The sequence below is a fragment of the Setaria italica genome, chromosome II, assembly GCF_000263155.2.
Source record: "Setaria italica strain Yugu1 chromosome II, Setaria_italica_v2.0, whole genome shotgun sequence".
Lineage (NCBI taxonomy): Eukaryota > Viridiplantae > Streptophyta > Magnoliopsida > Poales > Poaceae > Setaria > Setaria italica.
Window position 1 is genome coordinate 31,088,675 of NC_028451.1, and position 16,323 is coordinate 31,104,997.

Sequence of the window (16,323 nt, forward strand, 5' to 3'; positions counted from 1 at the left end):
CCCCCCCCCCCCCCCCCCCCCCCCCCCAAATCCAACACCGGGCCACCTCCGTCGTTGCCACCGGCCACCGCACCTGGTGTTGCAGGCTTGTCGCCGTTGCAGCCGCTCAAAAAAAAAAAAGACTGTAGCACGGGAGCAGAATGGAGAACCTGACAGGAGGTAGACATGGAGCGCCGGAGCTGCCGCCGGCCTGCCATGCCCGGCCTCCAGTCACGTCAGCACCTGTGCCACCGCCGTCACCGCTGAAAAGCTAAATGGATACTAGGTGCTAAACTTCAGCTTGATACTAGGTGCTAAATTTAAGCAGTATTACATCAGATGTTCGGATGCTAATTAGGAGGATTAAATATGAGCTAATTATAAAACTAATTCCAAAACTAATTGCAGAACCCCGTGCTAATTCGCGAGATGAATCTATTAAGCCAATTAATCCATCATTAGCAATGGTTACAGTAGCACCACATTATCAAATCATGGACTAATTAGGCTTAATAGATTCTTCTCGCGAATTAGACTCCATCTGTGCAATTAGTTTTGTAATTAGTCTATGTTTAATACTTCTAATTAGCATCCAAACATCCGATGTGACAGGTGCTAAACTTTAGCGTGGGGTATCCAAACACCCCCTGGATCCTGAGCTAAAGTTTAGTCCGTGTTACATCGAATATTCAGAGGCTAAATAAGAGGATTAAATATGAGTTAATTATAAAACTAATTATACAGATGGAGGCTAAACGGCGAGACCAATCTATTAAACCTAATTAATTCATCATTAACAAATGGTTATTATAGCAGCACATTGTCAAATCATGGACTAATTAGTCTTAATAGATTCGTCTTGCCGTTTAGCCTCCATCTGTGCATAGGTTTTGTAAATAGTCTATATTTAATACTCCTAACTAGTATCTAAACATTCGATGTGATAGGGACTAAAGTTTAGCCCGAGGATCCAAACAACCGCTAAATGAGGCTTGGTCAACTTTACCCCAGGCGACGGAAGACAAAAGCCGTCCGGTTCTGATAAAACCGGCCGGTTCGTCGGTTCCGTATAAAACCGATGGGTTCGGCTGGTTTTTCCGGTCTGAATGCATAGATGGTCTTTTAAGCGAACCGTGCCGTTGGAGGTTCTAGTTCGGTCTTTTACCGCTGATCCAGTCCGGTTTTAATAACTATGATAAAAATAGTATACTAACTCCATTCTTAAATATGTGATGCTTAGAAAAAATAAATTAGTTAAAATATAAATTAATTTGCTTGTCTAAACAACGTACCGTTCCAAACTACTATTTAGTTTGGCTTTTCTAGGTATAATATCTAGAAAAGTCAAAACGAATAATAATCTGGATTGAGGGAGTATATTAAAAATGGGTAGTAATATTTAAGGTAGGAAAGTAGTATTTGTTTTGCTTCTGCATAAAGCATGCCCATTATCACAAGTCTTAGCGCTTGGCATATCAGCCAAAATAATGATGAGATGGATTAGAAGAAAAGGATTAACAATATGAGCCTCCCACAAAAGATACCCTGTATGATCTTTTGATGCGAAAATGCACTGGACGTGTCGGTAACACGTAGACATATTTGCCGAAACCTTGTGGACGATCTGTGGCACATAGAGAGGAATTTGAAAGCCTTTTCTTCCCCCAGTGAGTGACCGACCAATCCGCCGAAACCCGTTTAATTCCAGCAGGCCCAGTTATGACTTAAAGCCATGTCTCTATTTCTAGGCCTGTTTTGTTTTAGCAAACGTAAAAGGCCACATGGGCCGAATCCCTTTCGCCATGCCACGAACACAAAACAAAATGATGGGCATAGGCTGCTGTCTGCATATGAGACCTCCTGCTACTAGCCCAATCTTATACAATGATGGGCATAGGCTCGTCAAAGAAAATCTCCGTTCAAACCCAACCCATCATCTCGCTTGATCGTCGGAAGTCGGAACCCCCGCGTGGCCGGGAACGGTTGGAGACGGTGGCTATGCGCCACCGCACGGTTCCTGAAGTCCTGATCCGCGCTCCTCTCTGTCACTCCGGCCAGGATTTGAGATAGGAGGTAATGGACAAAGAAACATGCGACTAATAGTCATGTGAGCTAATTTTAGTCACATATAATAATATAATAATAGCATGTTTCACAGGTCTTAACCAAAATCAAATTACATATCTATCAACTTAAATTTAGCTCTTCGACTAGCAGCAAAATCGTACGCTGTAATAATATCATTAGTACTAATTAATGCAGCCAATTTCTTCTCAATATAAATTACCAAATAATCTTGCAGAAATCCATCTCCCATTGTACATCTGAGATGTGTCTTCGCAAGTTTCATAGCTGAAAAGCATCTTTCGGTGGTTGCAGTTGATACTGGAAGAGTTAATACTAATCTTAATAACCTGCCTACCATAGGATAAGATGAATATTTTCCTGTTTTAAATAATCCATTTGTTATATCAGCAAGTGTTGATAATTCCTTTAGTTCTGGACTATTGCATACATCAATTTGAAAATGTGGTAGCTGGCACTCCAATTGAGCTCTTTCTTGACTTGGAAAATTAGTAGGATAATATTTTTCCACCAGAGTGCATATATTGTCTATGCTGAATGTGTCCAGCCTAAAATCCACATATTGTCTATGCTGAATGTGTCCAGCCTAAAATCCATAGAAGCACAAAAGGACAAAAGCTCTGTCGCTTGAGAACTGAATCGATCTTCTAACTCTACTAGTTGTTGATCAATTGCAACATTAAACACATCTACTTTGTAATGGTAAAAGGCTGTGGTGTTGTTATTCTTGTTTCAAGATTTAGTCACATCAACATACTTACAAATGGGAAGATATGGATTGATTGATGAACAAGTACAATTTTACAAAAAAATAAATAATTTGGGGAAAAACATACTTCTTACTCAGATCCGGAATATCAATCTCGTACTTTCCACAAAACAATTTGACCTCCTCAAGAAGAGGTTCCCAGCCATTATTTTGCAACTCACCAAGCAACACTTCTGTGGTAGAAACAGAATCCACCGCATTTAAGATATCAATGCTCTTCTTTTGGAGTGTCTGGCACAACACATAGTGATCTTCATAATCTTTTCCATTAGGAGTAGAATAAACACAAATCAAATGTGATAATGATTCGTAAGGCACCACTAGCATCTCCCCGAGAATACTTCGAAACTGAACGATCATTAGCAATGCTGCGTAGGACTGAAACTGTGGCACCAAACATCTTCTTTAGAATAGACCTATAGTGGGAACTCCATATAGTGTCCCCTAGCCTTTGTAGGGAGGAAATCTGATTTACCCCTCACCTTGTATCAAGCTCTCCCAATTCAATTTCATGGGCAATTTCCTCTACTTGTTTTGTTAGCAACTCTTCATTGCGCTTAGGAGAAGCACTAACAACATTTATGATGAAATTTGCATGTTGAAAAAAATTGTGTACCTCATGTACCTCCCTTGATGCTGCTACAAGGGCCAACTAAAGCTGATGAGCCATGCAATGAATATAATATGCATATGGGCACTTATTGAGAATTAGAGCTTTCAATCCGTTCCACTCCCCTCTCATGTTACTGGCCCATCGTAACCTTGGCCTCTTATATCTTGTGTGCTTAGGCCATTAGCTGAGAGGACAACACAAATTGACTCTTTAAGTGTCAAAGTTGTAGTATCACTAGCATGGATCAGATCAAGAAAACATTCCTTTATAAGGCCTTCCTTGTTGACAAATTGGAGGACTATCACCATTTGCTCTTTTTTGACTCATCTCGAGCTTCACCAACCATTATGCAAAATTTGCCGTTGCCAATTTCTTCTCTTATTGATTTCTACACTTTTCGAGCAAGTATGCTTAGAATTTTCTTTTGGACATCAGGTGAAGTGTATTTTGCATTTTTGGGAGCATTTTCCAACACAACCTCATTAACCTCCGTGTTATAGGAAGCCAAAAGCTTGACCATTTCAAGAAAATTACCCCTGTTTAAGGAATATGGAGATTCATCATAGCCTCTAAAGGGACAACCTTGGAATGTCAACCACATATAAGTATATAAAGAAAGCAAGTTAAATTTAAATACTGCAGAAAGATATGAGAAATTGATCTTATTACCTAATGCAATCAATCGTAGTCACAAGGCTTTGTCTTCCTTTTGCAACCATTATCTCTTTTTGCTTAACAAGCACATTATCAATTTGAGCCATTGTGTTCTTAAGATTATTAAAACACCGAATAGAATAATTATGGGGTGAGCCGGCATCTCCCATGTGTTTTAGAAAAGGACATTCATTTCCTCAATTAACTTTCTTCCAGTTCTGAAACCCTTTTATTATAAATTGCTTGAACCAGTTACTCTGAAATCGACGTCGATGAGCTAATTCACTGAGTGGGTACTCTGCCAACACAAGTTGATATTGACCCTCTGAAATATAAAATCTCCGAACTTCATCTTGTTGATCAGCTGGTAGTTCCAATATTTGAACACGTTTACCAGGGTCTCTCTCAAATCTAGTAGCAACAACTGGTGGATGCTCAGCAACCTCGACTTCGATTGGTTCAGCGGTAGTAGCAACATTACTCTGATTATTAGGATTTTGTACATGATCATTATGAGTTTCCCCTTCCAGATTAGGAGCTTCCACTTGCATCGGCTTAAAAAAGCTATTGATGGTCTTTCTCTTCTTCATATTGTCTAAAATTTGGAGCAAGAACATAACTCACCAGCGATAGATGAAAAGTTTGGAGCAAGAATCCATCCGCTTTTGAGACATTCAATTGGATTGGAAAGAAAATGATCTGTAGATGCATCATGAAACACATAAATAAAAAATCCCCAAGATCTATAGCCTGGAAAAATGAAGATAGGAGCCACAGTCCACAGAGACGCTGCTGCGCATGGCTCCATCATGCCATCATCCTTCATCCTTGACCTTGTCCTCATGACCTCATGCTCATGTGTGGATGTTCATATTTGCTCTTTTTGACTGGTGGCGGCGGAATACGAAGTGACACAAAGTCATGAACGGCGGAACGGAGGGGTGACTGGCGTTTGGCGACTGCTACCGTGCTGTGCGTCCAGGGTTCAGAGTCTCAGAGGCTTCTTAATTTTTTATTGGGCCAGGCCGAGGCCGGCTAGGGGCAGGACTGCTAGGGGGTGATAGGTGCCCAGGCTACCAGGGGGTGCCAGGCAGAGCTGTAGAGGCCCAGGCCACTAGGGGCCACTGTGGATGACGCAGAGGGTCAGGGGGTGCCAGGCCCCCCGTGCCCCCCCTCCACCACTGACTCCGGCCGCGTACCCCTACCTCGAGCTGGCGCTTCCTAGCTCGTTCGCAACCTCGTTTGATTCGTGCAAGCATAGCCATTGGATGAACTCAGGGAAATTTCCCACTGCAACATTGCATCCCTGTTGCTTGCAACATAGCTGAGTTAGAAACCTTTTCACGTGTTTTTCACGCGGCTCGGGGAGGAGCGAGCTCCAGGCGAGGCGGTGACCCAAAAACTTCGATCCGCCACCAGGGAGTGCAGATGTTGCATCTCCTCTAGAGAATAGAATTCCCCCCTCCAGATCAACCACATGCCGACCACCCGCCCCCAATTGTTGCAAGGAATCTTACATATCCCGTGATGATGCCCCTCACCACCCACCCAGCTAGGTTGAGCAGCGTTCATAGGAGCTTGGGCTCCGCATTGAAGCGTCCCTACATAAGCAGAGATTAAATGTGATACAAATATCAGTCTCAGGAGGCTGATAACACATTTATTCGACAGATGGTTGATAAACCATACAACTCCCGAGGAAGTGGGTGCGAAAGCCACACCGAAATGGTAAGTAAATAAACAACAGCATCGAGCCAAGCTACTGTCAAGAGACATCACTCGGGACTACATGGCAGCGGAAGCATTCTGCAAAGGCCAATACCACAGGCAGCGTTGGGTGCGGAAGCGACCTCCTACTCGAGATCCTCGACGATGAAGTCCGGGTCTTCCTCTGAAGCAACAAAATAAGGGTGAGTACAAAAAGTACTCAAGAAGTCCAACCCCATCCACGGAGGGGGATACAATCAAGAATATGCACAGGATAAATCAAGGATAAGGTTAAGGTTTAGTTGCAATAAAGCTAAATTTTCAACATATGCAAGGGTTCATTTTCCAAAAGAGTCTTCGCAAAGCACTTCTTTTAGTAACCGAGTCATTAAGTGGGGTTGATCCTACACAAAGGATCCAAGTTTTAATGCTATCGGACTTCCCGTTCGCAGTAGCTCACGGCACAACTGCCAGACACTTCCAAAATCCAACACACGCCATGAAAACTATCCATCTCCAAGCACTAGTTATGTGACCAAGCCGTAACTCGTCCAATGCCGTGGACATGGCTACCCGGATAGGTTTTAACTCTGCAGAGGTTGTACACTTTTTCCACAAGTAGGGTACCGCAACACGATCACCTTAGTGCCGGTGGAGATCCTATCAAAGCCATTACCCACCTTAGCTAAAACTGACTAGTCAACACGGAAGCAACCAAGGGGTTAATGACCTACCAATGAGGTCTTAACCAGGATCTAAGTTCACACAATTCTTACTCCTTCTCCATGGTCTCCTGTTGCTCACCAGCTCTCCTAATGACTAACAGACTAGCTAGTGGGATTTATGCTAATCCGTTGCCGTATACAACGGTCGAGTGATTGCACGATGGTTGGGTTAGGCAAGATGACACATCAACTCGGTCCTTAATTTGTGACAAGATGGATATCTCCTAACCTTACTCAACCACAAAGGTACGAGCCCAACTTATTGGCATTTCACACAAGAAACACCCATCCATCTCATCTAAGCATTCCTTTCCTTCATTCCGGGAAACCCATTTTCCCTTTTAAAAAGACTCACACATTTATTCTTTAACGAAACACATTGTGGTCATGATTGAATTGAGTAACAAGATCCTAAGCATTCTAGTAGTAATTATCATCCAAACAGAGCAAATCATATTTAGAGATAATTATAAGACAATCAAGGGATAATCATAACAATCAAGGGGTGGCTATCCAACCGTGTTTCAGCAGTAAAACAATGTGCAGATTTATAAAATAGGCCAATAGGTTGTGTTTGAAAAACTAGGATAAATATGCATCAAAGGGTGAAATTGGACTTGCCGTCCTCAAAGCCTTCCGGGAGTTCCTGCTCGCGGTGCTGGTCTTCGGGATCTGGCACGCGGTACTGGTTGTCAAGCTCCTCCTTGGGCTCATCCTCGGGCACTTCGCGATCTACGGCACATATAATTGGGCACACAATAAATAAAAGAAAAAATAAAGCTTTACCCGTTGAGCTTGAACAAAGAACATGAACGGAAATTAGGAGGAATGAGTATTTTCAAGGAGTTTGGAGATGAGTCGGCAGGAATATATTGGTGGTCAAATTTGGGATTAATTGGAGGAAGTTTAGCGCATGAAATGACGAGAAAAAAGTGTATTTAGGGGTTAAAAACAAGGCTTAGGACCAATTTGCGTGAACCAGGTACTTGTTTGTAATTATTTTTAGCGAGGTGGAGGGGCTGATTTGCAAAGAAAGTTTGAGAGAGGTGGGAGTGTCTGGATGCAAAAAGGAATAAATGGAGGGGAAAAAAGGCAGAGCTGCCCGTTCTTCTTCCTCGAGACGGAACCAGGCACGGGAAAAAAAACAGGAGGGGGCGGCATGGTTGGGGAGAGACGACGTCGGGGCACGACAACAGCTGGGAAGAGGGGGAAAACGGAGCGGAGGCCGAAGGGGTTCCATTCCTCTCCTTACCTCGGGCTGAGGCAGCTCGTGGAGGCGGCTCCACGGCGGCGGGCAGGAGATGGAGGAAGCAGCATTGGAAGCACGGGAGCGAGGGTGAGTTGGCCGGGAAGCTCGGTGGTGGAGTGCAGAGTGAAGTGGAGGCCCTTTTATACGCCGGAGGTGAGGTGGAGCTCCACGTGCGCGATGTGGTGGGGCCGGGCTCACGCGGCAAGGCGAACAGGGGCGCGGTGGCGTGCTTGAGCGGCGATGCGCGTGGACGGCATGGTCGGGCGCTGGTGGCGAGTTGTTGGCGCGGCGCGGCAGCGTCGAGGCGCGCGGTGACCGCGATGACAAGCCACGAGCGGTGTTGCGTGCGTGCGTGTGGCCGGGGATGCGCACCGGCGTGGTACAGGCGAGCAATGCGTCATGCGTCATGGTGGCGTTGCAAGGCCAGGGCGCTAGGACTTGGGCGAGGCATTGGCGTACGGCGCTAGAGTGTGGGGCGCGTGGGCGCTGGTGCGGGCGAGGGAGCGGCAAGGGCCAGCGCGGGGGCAGCTGTGCGGCCAGGCGTGGGGGACAGGCGGCAGGCGTGGGGCCCTGGTGCGTGTGCGTGCTGTGCAGGTGTAGGCCCGTAGGGACCAGGCATGCGCGCCAAGGAGTCAGCACCAGGCGCTGCGCGCAGGAGAAAAAAAAGAAAGCAGTGCGGCAGGTGTGGGCCCAAGGGGTCTGGCATAAGAGATAAAGAAGCCGGGGAACAACAGCAACTGCTGGTGGGCATGTGTGCGGCAAAAAATGAGAGAGAGAGAGAAAAAAAGAAAAAGAAAAAGAAAAAGAAGAAGGCAGGCGCTGGCCGCATGGCCAGGAAAGAGAAAGAAAGAAAAAAACAAGAAGACTGGCGCTTGGCCAGGAGAGAAGAAAGAAAAAGAAAAAAAAGAAAGAGGAAGGGAGAAAAGAAAAGAAAGGAAATAAGGAAGATAAGAAAAAGGGAGAAAAAGGAAGGGAAAAGGGGAAGGAAAAAAGAGAAGAAAAAGGGAGAGACGGCGGCGATTGTGGGAACGGTCGTGGGCACGCGTAGTGGTCTTCCGTCCAGCATGAGGTGTGACTCGCGGAGAGATAAAAGAGGAACACGGATGGACGGCGGTCGGCTTCGGTGCTGGGAAGACTGGATTTTAGAGAGCTCAAGCGGTGAAAGATTTTGAAAGTGATATTTAGCGAGTGATTTTGGTTGGTGAATTTTGCGGGCGTTACACACATCAAGAGTTCAAATTTGCCATGTTGCAGCCGTGGGGGGCGTAGTTGCTTCGACCGTGAACAAATTGTCTGGCTCCGTAGGGCAGGTTAGATTTCCGCTCAAAAAATTGGATTCTAAGCTTCTGGTTCCTCATGGGTGTGCATGATGTTAGGTTTTTTTGATGATTTTTCAAGGTTTTTTTTTATCCTTAGGCCTTACACAGTTGAAGAAAAATTCATGTTCGCACGATCGAAACATCTTATACTCTCATTTGCAACGTTTGAATAACCCTTTTGCAACATGGAATCGATAGGTGCGTGCTTCCAATCTGTAGCCCCAGAGTGCAGCAACCTCAAGCAACAACAGAGGCAGCCAACATGATGTTGCGGGGCAACAAGGATCTGCAACAGCGGTGAGAAAAACATGCTAGGAATAATTAAGGCACATGTCTAGTATCTGAATTATGTTTCGAACAACAAGTTTGCTTGTTTCTGTAACACCAGCTGCAACTTTGCTATGCAGGGTCATGGGGGGTTGGGTCCTGTTGGAAGCGTGTCAGCAAACTCTACTGAGTATGTGCAAGTAGAGGTTGGTTTAGATGAGGAGGTCTACTATGAGGATGAAGATGTTGTATGCTCACAGCTGGTAGTGCCATGTGTTGGGATGGAATTTAAGAAGGTACTTCTTCCCCTTCACAGGCACGACAGGGAGGTCAGAAAGCATGAATTCATTGTTCAAGAAGGTTGTTCACCCTTAGGACTCAGTGTTGCAGTTCGTCACACAATATGATTACATCATGGATACCAGGGCTGAAAGACAGAATAAGGAGCAAGCTATGGGGAAGGTATGCTTTCGAGAAGCAAGCTGCTGGATTCTACACCGGTGAAGCCTTTGGTAAATTTCAGGAGCTGTTGCGTGATTCAACAAGATTCAAGGTACGGGCAGTGGCTGGTGATGACCAGGGTTGGTCCATTCAAATTGTGCACCCAAATTCAACCAGAGTCCGCACGGTCACAATTGATAAAGATGCAACGTCGTATACATGCTCGTGCAACATGTTTGATCGGGATGGCCTCTTGTGTCCACACATACTAAAAGTCTTCACCAGTGGAGATGTCGAAAAAATTATAGAGAAGTATCTACTTAGAAGGTGGTCAAAGGAAGTGACAATAAGGATACCGGAATGCCTCTCGGGGGCTGAACCATAATTTGGTGTCCCAACCACAAACAAGCTAAGGTACAATGCATTATGCAGAAAAATGACATCACTAGCAGCCGAAGCTTGTTTGGGTCCTGAAAAGTGTACCATTGCTTCTGCTGAGATCGATCAATCGGTAGAAACGGTCAGGGCAGTAGGGGGTTCACTAGAAATGCAACAAGATGAAGTTCATGCTGGTGAAGCGTCCAATGTTGCAACAGGTCAACAGACCCAAACTCCCACTGTGATGGTGAAGAATCCCCCAAGAACAAACCGTAAGGGGCGTCCAAAGGAGAAGGTAGAAAGGTTGAAGTCGATAGTGCTGTAGGCTAAGGAGAAAGCAATGAAAAAGAAGGGTAAAGGAAAGAAGCCACCAAAATCCCACCATACTCATATTGCTTTGAAGACGGTCATAGTGTCCAGATTTGCGTGTACATGGCCAAGGCGGAGGCGATCACGAGGGAGCTGAAGCTCTGATTTTCATTATTTTTCTTTTTTCCATTGAGTTGAGCTTGAGAAACATGAAATTGTAGGTACTACAACATTTCATTTGATCAACTGCAATAGATTAACTATTTATACTGAAAAAAATTAAATTATCCCTTCTGTTGTTATGCCCATGTTTGAGATTGCAACATGTGGTTTGGTCTAAATGCATGAGTTGGAGATGATTTGGTTGAGGGTTTTAATGCAACATTTGTAATATGGCACCAGCGACCATGATGTGCTGAAAGATTTTATCAGTTGATGTTGCATGTGCACTTTTGTGGTGTTTCATATGTTGGCAACGCATGTTGCAAAAAATAAAAGGCACGACAATGTTATGCAACATAGGTTGAGCAGAGTTTGCAACATATATAGTACACTATGACAATAATAAAAAATAATGTACTGCAACATTTGTTGAACTCATTTGCATATAAACCTGGATTTAGTAACATATGTAGAACATGCAGGGGCCATGAAAAGAGGGATTTATAACATGACGAACATGCCATTGAGGTTGTGGCATTTGATTACATAGTTTGAGACAAGGGCATATCCCTAATGCAACATAGTATCCCACATAAGCGAATACTCCTAAGCTTCACATTTCTTAGCTGATACTTACAGACTCTATGATCCAATACTACTAACTAGACAGAAGCTAAACTCCTACAACACGACACATGTCATTACTGAAAGGACCGAGATGTCTCCTAGAGGGGGAGGGGTGAATAGGTGAGTTGACCAATTTATAAAACTTCAACCCACTTAGCAGAGCCAAACCGGTCAGGTCGGTTGCTCTGACCGGTCAGACAGGTATAGGGTAGAACACACACAAAGTTCTGGTCGTGTCCCTCCTTGACTTCTAGCACCAACTGAACTTTAAGAGTGGCTTTTGTAGATGATATCTGGTAGGGTAAAGTAGTCCTTGCACACAACACAAGCACACCCAAGTAGATCGAAGCGGAAGTGCAAGTAATTTGCTAGAAATCAACAAGTGAGACAAACCAAAGGAAGACACGAGGATTTGTTTATCCGAAGTTTAGATTTACCGCAATGAATCCTACTTCTCCGTTGAGGAGTCTATTGGAATACGAGTCTCTTTCAACTCCTTTCCAACAAGCCGGGTCTCTTTCAACCACTTTCCTCATCTCCACTAGATGATCTTTTTCCTTACGGAGGCAAGATCGCAGCCCTCACAAACTTGCTGCTGCTCACCACACCTTAGGAGCTAGCCAGCGACGCCTAGCCGTCTAGGAGGCACACTTCCAAGAGTAACAAATGCTTCAAAACCTTTCTTAACGCAAACCACAAGTGCTCAAGCTATGGATTTCTCTTTTCAGTTCACTAATGCTCACACAAGATCACTCTCTCAACCCAACTCAAAGATTTCTCAAGAATCACTCAAGTCTCACAAAGAGAGGTTGGGGAGAGCTTTTCTGGTCACTAGGTGATGTCAAATGCGTGTGTAACCAGCAACCCCTCAAGGAGGGGACCAAGGGATATAAATACCCCCACACACCAGAAACTAGCTGTTAGAGTTGTTCAAACCGGTCAGATCGGTTGACAGACTGGTCTAGTTTGAAAAACTAGCCGTTGGCGCCCTGAATCCTCAAACCGGTTTTGCTGAGTTACTTCCAAAAACCTCCAGAGACACCTACTGGCTGAACCGACTTAAGTTAGTTGAGCCGAGTCAATTAGCTCACTCAAGGGTTTTCTCAAGTCCAATCTCACATACGTCAACTAAGAGCACTTTTGGTGTTGTCAATTAGCTAATTTTGCATCCCTCTTAATAGTACATCATACCTATACTCAAGAATAAATATAAATACTATATCATCCACTTGAGCTTGTAAATCTTCATCCATGCCATACTTTGATCAATAGTCACTTGAGGGCTCTCAACATATGTATCATCTTGAGCACATCCATCTTGAGCTAGTGACTTAAGATTTTCCCTCGTTCATGATATGATATACTTGAATCCTTAAGTCACTCCATTTTATCAATCACAATAGATTAGATGCATTGCATTGCTTCCCTCGGTAAGGCTTAGATATGATACGTCGAAATCCCCCGGATACTAGCCACTTCACCTTAGCAAGACGCACATAGTCCAAGCCCTCGCTTGACCAAAGCTTGCTTAGTCTCTCGCTCTAGTACCTTGCTTGATTTCTTCACCTATTCTTGCCACTTTGAGTTTAGCTTTGGTTTTGACACCAACAATGAAATCCTATTTGAAATCCACTTCAAATGTTTTTTCTTGATTGATAAAGAATGTCTTATGAATTGCAAACTTCCAATAACAAGACCAATATGTAACACATAAGCTCATATCTTTTTATCATATGCACATGAACTCTTGCAATATCCATTTGCTAATATCACTATTCTTTTCTTAATGATCCCTTGACTTATCAATCAAGCTATCACATGATATGGAGACTTATAGATCAACCATAAAATATATCCCCAAGTTTTACTTCACCCTTGCTTGTCATTGATCATATAATTGCATCACGGGATCACATACTCTCTTGCTTTTCTTTATTGTGAGCCATATAATACATATTTAACTTGTGAAACAATATCACATCATAAATATGAGAATAAAATCCTGCTCACAATCTTAAGCAAATAAGTTAGTCCTTTAATCGTTTTATCATTCAATTCACCAAAACCCACTTAGGGGCCTAGATGTACTTTCAATCTCCCCCTTTTTGGTGATTGATAACAACCCGATTAAAGCTTATAAATATAACAATAAAGCGCTTTTAGATTCTCAGATATATCATGAGCTCCCCCTTAATATGTGCTTTGAGTGGAATTTCAAAAATTTAGCCTCACATGCCAAATGCACATAAACATGAATACCATGGGAGCTTCCCCTATATCTCAAAATATGTGGGGGGTGCATCAAGTGTGTGTAACAAATAGACTACGTGATGTATATGACATATAACAACACTCAACAAGAGATAAGTGTGTGTGCGCTGTCAAGGGCTAGACCAGTCAGACCGGTTTGTCCAGTCAGCACACACACAAAACAATCATCAACATAACATGCGTATCAAACTAATACAAAGTCACTTAAGAGAATAAATAAGTTCTACACACACAGTAGCACACAGAACTATTTTGAATTATTACAGAACTATCTCTCAGCCAATAGAACAGACCGGTCCCTCTGACCAGTCAGATCGGTGACTACTGACCAGCTACACTTAGTCTAAAGATGAAGCTGCTTTAAACCATTTCTTCTCCCCCTTTGTCATCAAGCATCCATAAAAGTGCCTGGAGAAGATGTAGTTGTAGTCACTGATCCTCATGTCCATTTCCACTTCCTCCTGGCGAGTGCTTAATCCAATGAGTTCCTTCATGCATCCAAGGCATAGGAGACATAAGATGAATAGAGTCTGATACTGTGATTTCAGAGAGAGGAGCAAGATTGCTATCAGACCTACCCTGGGTAGATGGATGAAGAGGAGGAGGAGTAGGTCCGAAGATAGCCTGCATTGCAAACTCAGCTATGTCTGTAGGAGGTGGAGGAGCTGTTGCAAATGAATAACTCAGAATGTTGCCACTAGCTGCTGCTGAAGATGAAGCTCCTATGAATGGACCAAAGGTGGATCCCGGATAACACGGATAGACACCTCCATGAGCACTCAAACTTTGATCTATGACGAACGCATCAAATCCTCCTACCGTGTGAGTTTGAAAAGGTGGAGGAGCTGAGGATGAACCTCCCACATCCGGATAGAACATGCTGCCACACTGATCGAAGTAGCCGGATGTCATGAACTCTCTAATTCTTGCCTCAACTGATGGGATTTCAACTTCTGGAGGTAAGAGAGAAATGGGAGTGCGAGGAGGCTAAAGGTATATGTGAGTGTGCGTCATCTTAATTGATCTCACTCTTTCTTGCTAGCCTTCCATTGTCGCTGCTGTTCTACCTCAATGTCCCTCTGACTATTGCACATGCCAACCAGAAAATTTATGAATTTTTTCATATGAGAGGAGGGCTTCTCACGCTGCCTCTATGAGTGGCTGCGCTACCCAGGTCCAAACCGGTCAGACCGGTCAGGGGAGCCGGTCAGACCGGTTCCTGCCTGGGTGCCAGCCGGCTGCTGAAACTGCTGCTGCTCAAGCCCTTCTGCCTCTTGTCCTTACTGTTCAAGTGCTATTTCTGCTGGAAGAGATGGAATTCTAGGAGTCTTGCTCACAGGAGGTCTCAATGGCTTGTGCTTCACATCCCTAGGATATTTTGTCTTTGTCACCTTCTCAATCATATACATGATATAGGGACTATAACTGCAATTCTTTTGAGAATTCTCTGATAAGTTCTTGATTTCTTGCCGAATAAAGTCACCCATACTAAAATTAGGTTCTCCTGGTTTCAAAGCCAATATTAAGTTCCTTTGGAAGAGAGTCACATCGGAAGTATTTCCATCTTTAGGAGTGAGGGTCTTTCTAAACAGCCGGTTTAGAATGGTATAATATGTGTAGAGGCTTTTTACCTTCCCCATGTAATGACCTAGCTTAATTAAACCATGTTGAAATCTTAAATAAGTCATTAGAACATAAAGAAGAACTTTGGCAGTGGAAAAGGCAGGTAAAAAGACACTTGTGTCCCTCACAAGCTAAACCGCTGTTTAAACAGTAACATAGATTTTCGCTTAAGAACTTAAACATCTATCCAACTAAGAGTTGTAGAAATCAACCTTCCCAACAACTTTTATTTTTGGTGTTTTATTCGAATCTGAGTTGAAGACCTTCAAAAACTTGACATTTGAATTTGTGTCAATTTAAGAAAAGCTCAACTTTGGGGCTCTTTATTTCGAAATTTCTAATATAAACTCAAGCTGAGCTCTATACCAAAGGTTAAGAGCTTTGAGACCTTAACAACTTTGATTAAAAGAGTAAGTTCTAAATCTGCACAGAAGGCTTTCAAAACCCAGGTCAAAATCAGCTAGTTCGGTCAACCCAGCCTCAATCTGTCCAGGCTAAGTCTGGAAAATAGCTGAACCAAGCATCTTGGTGTGGGTTTATCTCTCAAAAGTTGAACACAACATTGGAAAAACCCTTTATAAGAATTTGAGAACTAAGTTTGTACAACAACTTTGTAAATTGGACTTTGGTCAAATTTGCATCAGAAGCTTTTGAAATTTTGGGCTCAAGTCAGTCAAAGACCTGAAAATCGGCCGCACCGCCGTTTTTCTCTAAGTCTGGAAAACCGGCGTTCCTCCAAACTTTTTAGCTTTGTATCTCCGAATCTACCATGAATTTGAACTTGGTTCAATTACAAAAGTTGAACTTTGGTATGAGGACTACAACTTTTGTAAAGGGAGTTAATGTTGTGCAGTTCAAGAATCGGAGGATCTTGCGCTTGGAAATCGGCCCGGAGAGGGATCCCGCAAATCCCACGGCCCATAGTGCGCCAGGGCACGCGCGCTGCACGCTCCAGAGCGCCGCCTCCATTTGGCGCCGCCACCGCGTGGTGCGGCTTCACTGGCGGAGCCGCTGCGCCCGGTCTTCGGCCCGACAGGTCGAAGCCTCGAGCGCCCCGCCGCCAGTAAGCTCCATGGTCGCCATGACGTCATCCACCTCGCCCGAGGGCACGCCCCGCCGCTGCCCTGTCGAGCACGCGCCCCTGC